Genomic DNA, 10,827 nt, shown 5'->3' with positions numbered 1-10,827 from the left:
ATAATCCACACAGCACAGGCTTTCTCCCGCTCGCCTCTTCCCCACCCAGGGCCTGCTCTCTCTCCTCTTCCTCACCTTCCTCCCACTGGCTTCCCTCATATTTTTCCTTGCACACCCTGGGGTTTCCCACTCCTCTCTCCCCTCTCCCTGTTCCTGGCTGCCTTTGCTTCTTCTCTCCCCAGCTTGTCTCTCTTCCTTCCTTTCTCCTTGTTCCTTTTCTACCTCCTGCCTGGTGTGCTCACATCTTTTTTGGAAATGTCTTCTTTGTTCCTCTTCTCTGTTTCTTCCTCTCCTGCCTCCCTTCTTCTGCTCCTTGTTAATCTCCCTTTGTATTTGCAATCTTTATTTTCTTTTTTTTTTTCTATTTTTTTCTTGCTGTCTCTCTCCTCTACCTGACCCCTGCCCTCCTCTCTCCTTCCCTTTCCTCTCCTCTCTCCTCTCTCCCTCATCCTTTCCGGCTTACCCATAGCTCCAATCTGCTAAGAATAATTTGCCCTCTATCCTGCAGATCCCCTTGGTATAGAAACAAAGAGAGGAGAGGGCACATTCTCCAGCAGTGGGAGCCTCAGCACTGGAGCCATGCTGGACCCCAGAGGGAGGCCAGTCCTGGGGACAGGACAGGGGCTCTGGCTTATGACCACCTGACCCAGGCTGGGCTTCCTCCCAAGCAGCCCGAGCAACATCCGAGTGCCAGGGCAGAACCACAGCCAATCCACAGAGCAAAGGAAGAGGCAGTGGGCACAGTTCCATGTTTATGAGTTGGTTCTTCTTCCCCAAATCAAGGAAACTGCTTCCTCACTTGATGCTGTTGCTAAGTTGTCGAGGGTTTATACTAAGGCAACTCCAGAAAGGCATTTTCAGTATTGGTACCTGCTCTAGGTGCGCATGACTGTGTATGGGAAGGTTGGCAAGGCAAGGAGGGTGTCTCTGTGTGTCAGAGCTCCCCTCATTTCACAGCGGTGCCAGAATTTTCAGCAAGAGCCTTGATATGAAAGACTAAATCTAAGAGGCTTCTCGTACACACCTTGTTCCATCTGTTTACAACTCAGCTCCCTCTGAAAGTTGAGTTATAAGGAAGCCCCCTCCCCCATGCCCTCTGTCCCCTGAAGAACACCCTCCTTTTCCCCGAGTAATGAGATTCTTGTGAGATAATAGGTAAAGTGAAGATAAATCATTTTGATGATTTTCATTCGAGGATCCCTGGATCAGGGTTAGGGGCTCATTCATAAGAGGACTAGCTTGGTTAATAGCTCATTTCTGATTTAACATCACATGAAGCACTGGGGTCATTGTTTACAATCTGAAATGCAATCTAAGTTTACATTGCGGTTTATCCAGTATTTTAAAATGCCAAACTACTGGTACTCAAGAAATCATATAGACTCAATCTTGCCAGGCAGCTGGAGCCTCAGACTTGTGGGACCCAAAGAGGTTTAGCTCAAGGTATAAGGAGTGGTTCACAAGAATGGCTTCCAGCTCCCAGCCCAGGGATAGCGGCAGATGATCTGGGCTCTGTCAGAGAGTGGGCTGTCCACACAGCAAGCCAGAGACCCTCACTGTGTTTGCCTTTTTTTTTTTTTGAGACGAAGTCTCGCTCTGTCACCCAGGCTGGAGTGCAGTGGCGCAATCTCCGCTCACTGCAAGCTCCACTGCCTCCCGGGTTCACGCCATTCTCCTGCCTCAGCCTCCCGAGAACGTGGGACTACAGGTGCCCGCCACAACGCCCAGCCAATTGTTTTATATTTTTAGTAGAGACAGGGTTTCACCGTGTCAGCTAGGATGGTTCTGATCTCCCGACCTCATAATCCACCCACCTCGGCCTCCCAAAGTGCTGGGATTACAGGCGTGAGCCACCGCACCCGGCAGTGTTTGCCTTTTAAGGTTTGCGCAACCTCACAGTACAACAGAAAGAATCCATTTGACTCAGAGCTGGGCATGAGCTGGAGGCGGGGAGGGTGGTGGTCTCTCAGGAGGTACTGGGATCCCACTGGTCCTTTTTCCCCAGAGCTCCTGTGGCAGTCTGCTGCCAAGATCCCGCTGAAAGGAGAATGGCCCATGTTGAAGAAAATTGGGTGACCACATTCTAGGATAATTAATGAAGCCTAGTAAGAAAGAAACCAGCCATCAAGCCAGACACGGAAAACGATCCCTCTCATGCCTCCTCCCTGAGCTATGACTTGCTGGGAAGGGAAAAGGACTACCTGGTTGGACAACCCTTAAATTGATGCGTCCTAATTAACGGAGGATTTAATTCATCAAAGTGACAGCGACTCTATTTATATCATCTCCTTCAACAGGGCTGAGGGTTGGGCTATGGGGTTTCTTACCTTTCCCTTTCCTTCTTCCTTCTTCTCTCTCTCTCCTCTCCCCGCTCTCTCCTCTCCCTCTGCCCCCTTAGCTTTTCTAATAGGGCCATGGCAAGATTTAAAGAGGAGGGTAATTTCAAGAATTGTTCCAGCATCTCCCTGAAGTCTTCTTAATAGACCCCCTCAGCCCTCCAGTTTGGCCTGGAAAATAGCACAGGCCTGTTCCAGAAGCAAGGATGACAGCGAGTGCTGCCCAGAGGCCTGGTGGGGGAAGGGAGAGGGCCTCCCCGCAGGCAGGAACATGCCTCACATACCACACCACATGCCATGCTGTCACGGATCAGACAGCAGCCCTGGCAGACCCTCAGAGAGCCCCTCATTTTACGGATGACGATACTAAGCTGGGAAGAGAGGGAGTGTCATGCTCAAGACTGCGCAGCTAATCATGGAAGAGCAGGACCCAGGCCTCCCAGGAACCAGGGTTCCCCCTCTGCCCCCCACTCTGCTTGCTACCTCCACATCTCCACATGTGGCAGCTGCTGAGAGCACTCCCCTGGTCAAACAGCTCCCCACTGTGCTGGCTCCTTCCTGTGGGTGGAGGCGTCCTCTTCTGTAATCATTTTTTATTAGTATTAACTCTGCGAATTGTCATTGTTAAAAATAGTTACTGTTTATGAAATACTTACCATGGGTGAAGCCCTGCGCTACGTGTTTTCCCTAAGTTAATCTTCTCAGTATTATAAGGTGGGTACTACCTTCTCACTCATATTTTAAGATGAAGCAGCAGCCTCAAAGAGATTAACTGACATGCCCAAACAGAAGGTGACTAACCATTAAGCCCATTCTTGTAGCCACAAGCTATAATGCCACTTTTAAATCGAGATGACTCCCAGAAGGCATTAAATTAAGCTCTTTACATTTTCCTGTGGATGAATGCAACTGGGACTTTGTGTTCAAAGAGACGTTTCCCCAGTCCAGAGCTCCCTGCCACTGGAGGAAAAAGCAAAGCTTCCCCCTCGTCTCTGGTGTGTCTGAGGCTCAAGTTCTGCTCCGGCAAAGTAGATTCCAGGGTAAGGGGGATCTCCTTGTAAGGCCAACACGTATCACGTAGCCAAACTGCCAGGTTGTGTGCAGCAGCAGCTGTCCACAGGTTACCCCCATAGTCCACAGAACCTTCTGGAAAACATCTATTTCCATCCCTTTTCTTACTCTCAATATAGAATTCCACCCAGGCTTGTCCCAAGCTTGTAAGGGCCCATGTTGTAGCTGAATTAATTGGGCCTATTAGAGTCCAGAAAAGAAAAATGAGTCCCGGTCCCTCCTACTCGGGCCATTAGTCACTCACTGCAGAATCCTAGGCCCAAAGAACAGTTCCCTTCCCAGGAAGGACAGAAAGTGGGGGTGGAGAGGGAGAACACAAAAACAAAATGCCAGGAGGCTCCTAGGCAAGGGAGTCCCTTTCTTCTAAGTTGGGTCGCGCTCACACCCCATCCGTCAGCACCAGGATGAAAGGCTGAACCAACACGGCGCCTGAGACTGTATGAAAATATATACCCTGATGTGTCAGGGATACCTGGCGCGCCTTTAACCTCAACTTCAGATGAACCAACACGCCTTGGAGCACATTTATATGCAAAGGCATATAATATGTCCCCTGTATCTAATTATCTGTCAACCTGAGGCAGTTTGTTTTCCAAATCGGCCTCTCGGCTGTGACTTTACGAGGTCATAAAGAAAACGATGCCACTCTGCACTGAAACGCAAGGAGAGCCTGGATCAACAAATTATACTCCTTAATGGTGTCTCTCGGCCTGGAGAGTCAGGCCTGGCAGGGAGAAAGGAGGCACAGACCCGCTTCCCTGCTCCCTGCCTTCTGCTGAGGAGCAGAGAAAGGGGTGCATGAAGCATGAGGTAACTCTAAGAGGCCCCATAGCATCAGACGCAGGTCAAGGCTGAGTAGAAGTGATTTCCTTCTCCAGCTCAGCTTCCTCGGTTTTTCAGCTCGTTATGTGCAACGTCTGTCTGCAAAGGCTGGACACCTTCGGAGACACAACCTAGCCGGATGTCTCTGCAGTCTTCAGTATCACCTCGGGCCTTCCTGAATTGTCCCGTGTGCTGGAGCATCTTTTGCTCCTGGGATCCCAAGGATTTTTGGTTGCAGAGGGGAGACCTTTAATCCATTCCATGTGCAACAGCTTCTGCCTTCAGGCACCCAAACATCAAGATCCTGTATTCCACAAAAAAGTTGGTTGCAGCCAGGTGCGGTGGCTCATGCCTGTAATCCCAGCACTTTGAGAGGCCGAAGTGGGCAGATCACCAGAGGTCAGGAGTTTGAGACCAGCCTGGCCCACATAGTGAAACCCTGTCTCTACTAAAATACAAAAATTACCCAGGCGTGGTGGGTGGCACACGCCTGTAATCCCAGCTACTCAGGAGGCCGAGGCAGGAGAATCACTTGAAACCGGGAGATGGAGGTTGCAGTGAGCCGTGATCATGCTGCTGCGCTCAAACCAGGTGACAGAGTGAGATTCCGTCTCAAAAAAAAAAAAAATGTTGCTTGGAAGATAATTTATTCCGCTGTTGTATCTAGGAGAAGAAGGCTTGGGTGACTCCCTTAAACTTCTACGCAAGAGGAGAAAATTTATCCTCCCAAAGCAGGGAAGGTAGGTGGCAGCAACAGCAGCAGGAATGCTTTATGCTCAATCGCTAGTGAGGCCATCTCTCCCCTGCCAAGATCAGCACCACATGCGTGCACGCGCGCGCGCACACACACACACACACGTGCACACACAAAGCGAGAGGGCGGAGGGCTGGTCTCGCACACAGTCTTCAGCTCCTATTAGTCCTCCTCTGATCTTTAGCAGATTAATTAGGAAGTTTGTCAGAAACCAGCCGTGAACTCCAGCCGCTCCTCTCTGGGAGTGGTAACAGTGCCAGCGAAATCTAAGCTGCAGGAATTCCTCTAGCCACGCTGCTCCTATGATTAATGATAGAAAGGAATAAAAAAAGAGGGGTCAACAGCTGAGTGCAAAGCAAGTTGCTAGACAGGGAGTAATTAAGATACTTGGGTAAATATGATTAATAAGCTCAAACTGGCAGGGTGTGCAGTAAACAAGGACTAACCAGATGGTCCCCTCTCTTCGGAGAAGGCTGGGCACTTAGAAACAAGGGGGAACGGGGGTGGGGGGAGATTGAAGGAGGAGAGAAAGAAGGGCAGCTTGGAAGGTGTGATTGCAACGTTACTTTCTTTAGCTGACCCTATCTAGAGGAAAAGGTTGGGTCCCCCGGGAGGGATCAGAGCAGGCAGGTGGCTTGGAGAGGCACTCCGCCGGCCTTCTTATCACAGGCACCAGACACAAAGTTGGACATAGAAGGATTCTTGCTCAGACTCAAGGCTGCACTTCTAAAGCTGCTCTGGTCCTACTCCCTTCTCCCCCTACCCTTTCCCCACCACCGATTCCCTGCTTTTTCCCTTGTTTACCAGCAAGCTGCAGACAAGACATACAGTGCACAGGTCAGTGTCACCACATTCATTCACTCTGGCTGCAAAGTACCACGCACCCCAGACCAGGTAGCTTCAACAACAGAAACGTGCTGTCTCATGGTTCTGGAGCCCAGAAGGTCAAGGTCAAGGTGCAGACAGAGTCAGCTCCCCTCTGAGTGCTGTGAGGGAGCATCTATTCCAGGTCTCTCCTCCAGCTTCACACGGGCTGCTGGCCACCTTTGGTGTTGCTTGGCTTGTACACATGTCGCCCTGGTCTCTGCCATCATCTTCTCATGGTGCTTTCCCTGTGGGTGTGTCCTTGTCCAACTTCCACGTTTTTATAAGGACACTGGTCAAACTAGGTCAGGGCCCACCCTAATGACTTCATCTTAGCTAATTATAGCTTCAAGGACACTGTTTCCAAATAAGGTCACACTCTGAGGTACCGGCAGTTAGAACTTCAACATGTGAATTCGGGGTACACAATTTAAGCTTTAGTAGCCATTTATAAGGTTTGAAAGCAAACCAGGTCCTACTCAGAACTGACTTGGGACCCAAAAAAATGCAAAACTGTCATAGCAATGTTGGAAGGAGGATGTGGCAAGGACCCACCCCATCTCTCAGCTCATTGCTAAAATTTATGCCTCTCCTAAGTCCTAAACAGTGCCTTAGAACGTGCATCCTTTGGTGTGTGACGTCAAGGAGACAGTTGATTGCTTCCAGAGATGATGTTGAGAAAGAACCATGGTTGGGTGTCCCCTAAGATCCTGGTTAACAGGAAATATCTGCAGGCCCCAGAAAAGAAGACTCAAAAAGATTTACCTTAAATAAGTGGAGAAGTGCTAATACATTTCATCTGCAGCTATGGGCGGCTCCATGCAAAGGACAAGGCACTGCTGGGGAGTCATAATTATATCCTGCTCTAAAGGAGCCTGCAGTCTGTATTCCTGCATTAGTTCCCTGTGGCTGCTGTAACAGATGGCCACCTACTGGGTGTCTTAAAACCACAGACTTATTCTCTCACAGTTCTGGAGGTCAAAAGGCCAAAATCAGCATTGCTGGGATGAAATCAAAGTGTCAGTGGGGCTGTGCTCCCTACGGAGGTGCTGGGGGAGTCTGGTAGCCCCTACATTCCTTGGCTTGTGGCCTCATTCCTCCGGTGTCCAAGGCCTGTGTCTTCACATTCACATCTCATGTTCTGTCTTCACATTGCACTCTCCTCTGTGTGTAAAAGCTCCCTCCGCCTCCCTTGTGTAAGGATACATATGATTTCATTTAGGGCCTGGCTGGATAATGCAAAACAATCTTTCCATCTCAACATCCTTAACTTAATCTCATCTGCAAAGACCATTTCTTCCCAACTTTCCATAATTCCCATAAAATTTTCTTCTTCCAGTGACTTCTCTCAACTGATCTGCATGGAACTAGACAGCCCAGTCTCTTCCTTGCTCTCACAGATAAGGAAAGCCAGGTCCATGGAGGGCAAAGTGTAGTTCTTCTCAGAAAGTCCAAAGTCAGGGTTGGGTGAGGACTTCGTGGGGACCTAAACTCTTCCTATAAATCAGTTCTCTATCTTTTGTATATCACATATCTATTTTAAGATATTTTTTAAAGAGGGTGTTGAAAATGATAGGATTGCCAACTTTTTTATTTGGCCAAGTAAAACATTAAAAAAAAAAAAACAGCTCCCATATATTTATACTTCTTAAAGAAAGACATCTTAATTTTAAAAAGCAAAGTAAGAAAGATTAATCTCAGAACAAAGTATAGTCCTCCCAAAAAGACGATTGGCAACTCCGCACCCTCTGCACGCTCCACATTGGTATTCATTTTATTGTGCCCAAGGTTGTAACAATTCATTAAGGACCTGCTATTGAAAAAAATCCTTCTGTGCACCGTAAACCTATTTTCAGTGGATGATTCAGTTGGGCTTCTCCCCGGAGAAGTGCCCACAAATGTGAACTCCACAGAGACTCAGGGGAGAAAAAGGAGGAGCTTCATCAGCCCTGCTAAGAGGAGGCCTTGTTCTCATCCTCCTGCCCCATGGGAAACATTCTCAAGCCCCAAAGGCAAGTGGGGCACGGGCCAGACCAGGCTGGGGCCAACCAGACCATGCAGCCCAGCTGACAGGGTGCCTGGCCTCCTCCCTACCTTTGGCAAGTCACAGACCTTTCTCTCAATTGCAGAGCTCAGCAAACATCCTCAGAATGTTTCTTGCATTCTGGGGTTTTGTCTTCACAGAGATGTACTTGGTAGGAGTGTGATACTCTGGCTGGTGAAGAACTTCCTGGTGTCTTCCTCTTTTCCCCCTGAAATAAAGTAAAGTAATTATAGGACGGGTGCAGTGGCTCACACCTGTGATCCCAACACTTTGGGAGTCCGAGATGGATGGATCACCCGAGGTCAGGAGTTCAAGACCTGCCTGGCCAACATGGAGAAACCCCGTCTCTACTAAAAATACAAAAAATTAACCAAACGTGGTGGTGGGCACGTGTAATCCCAGTTACTAAGGAGGCTAAGGCAGGATAGTCACTTGAACCCGGGAGGCAAAGGTTGCAGTGAGCAGAGATCACGCCATCGCACTCCAGCCTGGGTAACAAGAGTGAAACTCCATGTCAAAAAAACTTTTTAAAAAGTTTTAGAAAAGTAAAGTAATTACAAACCAAAAAAAAAAAAAAAAATGAACAGCGTCTTCACAGAATAATACTGTGGGAAAGACTTTCTATTGAGAACTTAACTGCCCTTCCAAAATGCCAGTCTCCACCCCTTTCCTTGCTAAACGCTTTTCTCCCAGACAGGGTGACAATTCTGCTGTGAAGTCCCAAATCTGACCAGTGAGCATGTGTGGGAGAAGTTCAGCAGACATCTAATTTATCCCCATAATGACACAGGAGATATGTCCTCCCTCTCTCCGGGGCATTACCACTTGGCAGGAGGAGATTTTATTCTCAATAGCTCGTTTACTTTCCTCCCAATTTGTCATTTGTAACAACAGAATCAGGATCAAGCAGATGAGATCAGATGCTGTACCAAGTCAGGACTGATGCAACCTTACAGTCTCTTACAGAGTGGCCAGGACAGGGCAGCCACTGTCATCACCTGGCTACCTAAGGCTCTGGGCAACCTTCTCACCGAAAGGGCTGTGACAGCAGTAGAGCAGTGCTGCCAAGACGGTTGGATCACTTCACTCTTTACTGCAAGATGAGGACCGAAGCTCCATGGGGGCTGCCATGAAAACTTAAAAAAAATAAAATAAAATAAATAAAATAAAATAAAAACTTTTAATTAGGGAAATGAGCACAAGAGAATCAACTCGACAAAAGTATGGGCACCAGAAGTATGCCCAGCACTGCTCCAGGCCTTGGGGAGGCAGAGTTTCTGCCCTCAAGGAGGTCACTGTGCAGGAGCATGATGCTGGATACCCCCAAGTGTAATGTAAGGGCTGTAATAAATGTGTAGAGTGAGCATAAGCACAGAGGAGGGGCTCTGTTTTCAGTGTGGGTTCCCCAGAAGCAGACTCCAAAGCAAAGCTTCAAGTACAAATAGATCATTCGAAGTCAACTGAGAAACCACTGATAGGGGAGTGACAAAGTAACCCAGGGGAGGGAAGGAAGCCAGGCAGGGTTCATTGTCACCAGTTGCTACTCCAGACAGGAGGAGCTCAGCTCCACAGGAGACCTCTCTGGGCTATCTTGCCTCAGAAATACCCTGTCCAAGGGTGGGGAACCAGCAGTCATTGGTAGAGGGGTTTCCTAGGGAGGTAACCCCCAATCTACCCCATGCAAGGGCAGAGTGAGCAGACAGAGAAAGCCCTCAGGTAGAGTAGCTGGTGCTGGCCATTGAAAGTCACACTGCCTGTGCAAATATTGTAAATGCCACAGAGATCCGGGTGCGGCACCCATGGCAGCTACTATAGACACGTGTGCTCCACCTAAAGTGAGGAGGAAGTCAGGGGAGGCTCCAAAGGAAAGTGGACATTTGAGTTGGGCCTTGGCAGATGCACCAGTGATGGCTAGCGAGAGATGTGCAGAGGGTGTCAGGGAGGACATTTGTTCCAAAGTAAAGGGAAAGGGTGAAGAAAGCAACAGAGCCTGGGAGGTGCATGATTTGTTTCAACACCTTCAGGTGGCATGGGATTGTAGCTGTTGTGTAGACAGGAGGTCCAGCCAGGCAGCTGGAGAGTCTCAGAAAGGTAGACCAGGGCTGGACTGTGAAGACCTTGGCATCTCCTGCAGACATGCAGGGAGTCATCATGGCTTTTAAATAAGAGAGAGACAAAGACAGGGAAGTCTTCATGAACTTGCTAGTCCAATGACGGGGAGTGCAAGCCATGAGGACTTCACGTGTTTTCTGCAGGGCCTGAGTACATTGAAGGGAAAGAGGGATGTCAACACAAGGCTCGAGTGTAGTGGGTGAACACATGGAGTCAGTAGCACTAATGAAACTAACTCCTTGTAAAACAAACAGAAAACAGAAGCATTTAAGTGAATGAAAACAAAAAGGACTTTCCAAATTGATGATGTGCATCTGGGTGTGTGGGACCCCACACTCCTGGCCTGCAACAGGCTCTTATTTCAAGGCACCCTGGACTTGTCCCCATGGGAATATCTGCTGGGCCAAGATGATCAGAGCATGGCTTCTCTGTCTGCAGTCACCACTGCCTGAGCCCCAAGAGCTGGCATCAGTACCCATGCTCCTGGATTCAGACCACCTACCTTTGCAGGGGGTAGTGGTACAGGGACAAGAAATTCCCTGTCACTGTTTTGAAAAAGGTTGCCCTATGGTTTTGTATATCATCAGAACAAATTGAGTTAAGGAAAGAGAAAAAGAATTGAAGGTTTACCCAATGCTGAGGCACACCCACTTTCATTCATTCTAGCCAATCATGGACATTACTGATGTATCACTCAGATTTTGTTCCAGTTGCTCCATTGTAAAGCCGGTTGGCTAGAGGCTTTATTGAGATAATACCCTCACAACTGCTATCACAAAGTTCTAAGAAGGACTACCAATTTCAAAATAGAAACCAGCAAACGA

General features: G+C 48.6%; 1 long non-coding RNA gene across 1 annotated transcript; it reads right to left on the bottom strand.

Annotated features, from left to right (window-relative positions):
* Positions 1-4,856: 4,856 nt before the first annotated feature.
* LOC108513569 (uncharacterized) lies at positions 4,857-6,077 on the bottom strand. The gene is made up of 2 exons (XR_001880937.1): positions 5,788-6,077; positions 4,857-5,283 (listed from the first exon to the last, which is right to left on the bottom strand). It is a non-coding gene; the product is annotated as an uncharacterized LOC108513569 (long non-coding RNA).
* Positions 6,078-10,827: the final 4,750 nt, after the last annotated feature.

The sequence above is a fragment of the Rhinopithecus bieti genome, unplaced genomic scaffold, assembly GCF_001698545.2.
Source record: "Rhinopithecus bieti isolate Rb0 unplaced genomic scaffold, ASM169854v2 scaffold_32047, whole genome shotgun sequence".
Classification (NCBI taxonomy): domain Eukaryota; kingdom Metazoa; phylum Chordata; class Mammalia; order Primates; family Cercopithecidae; genus Rhinopithecus; species Rhinopithecus bieti.
Note: the sequence above shows the minus strand (reverse complement) of the source record. Positions and strands in the feature narration are given on the sequence as shown.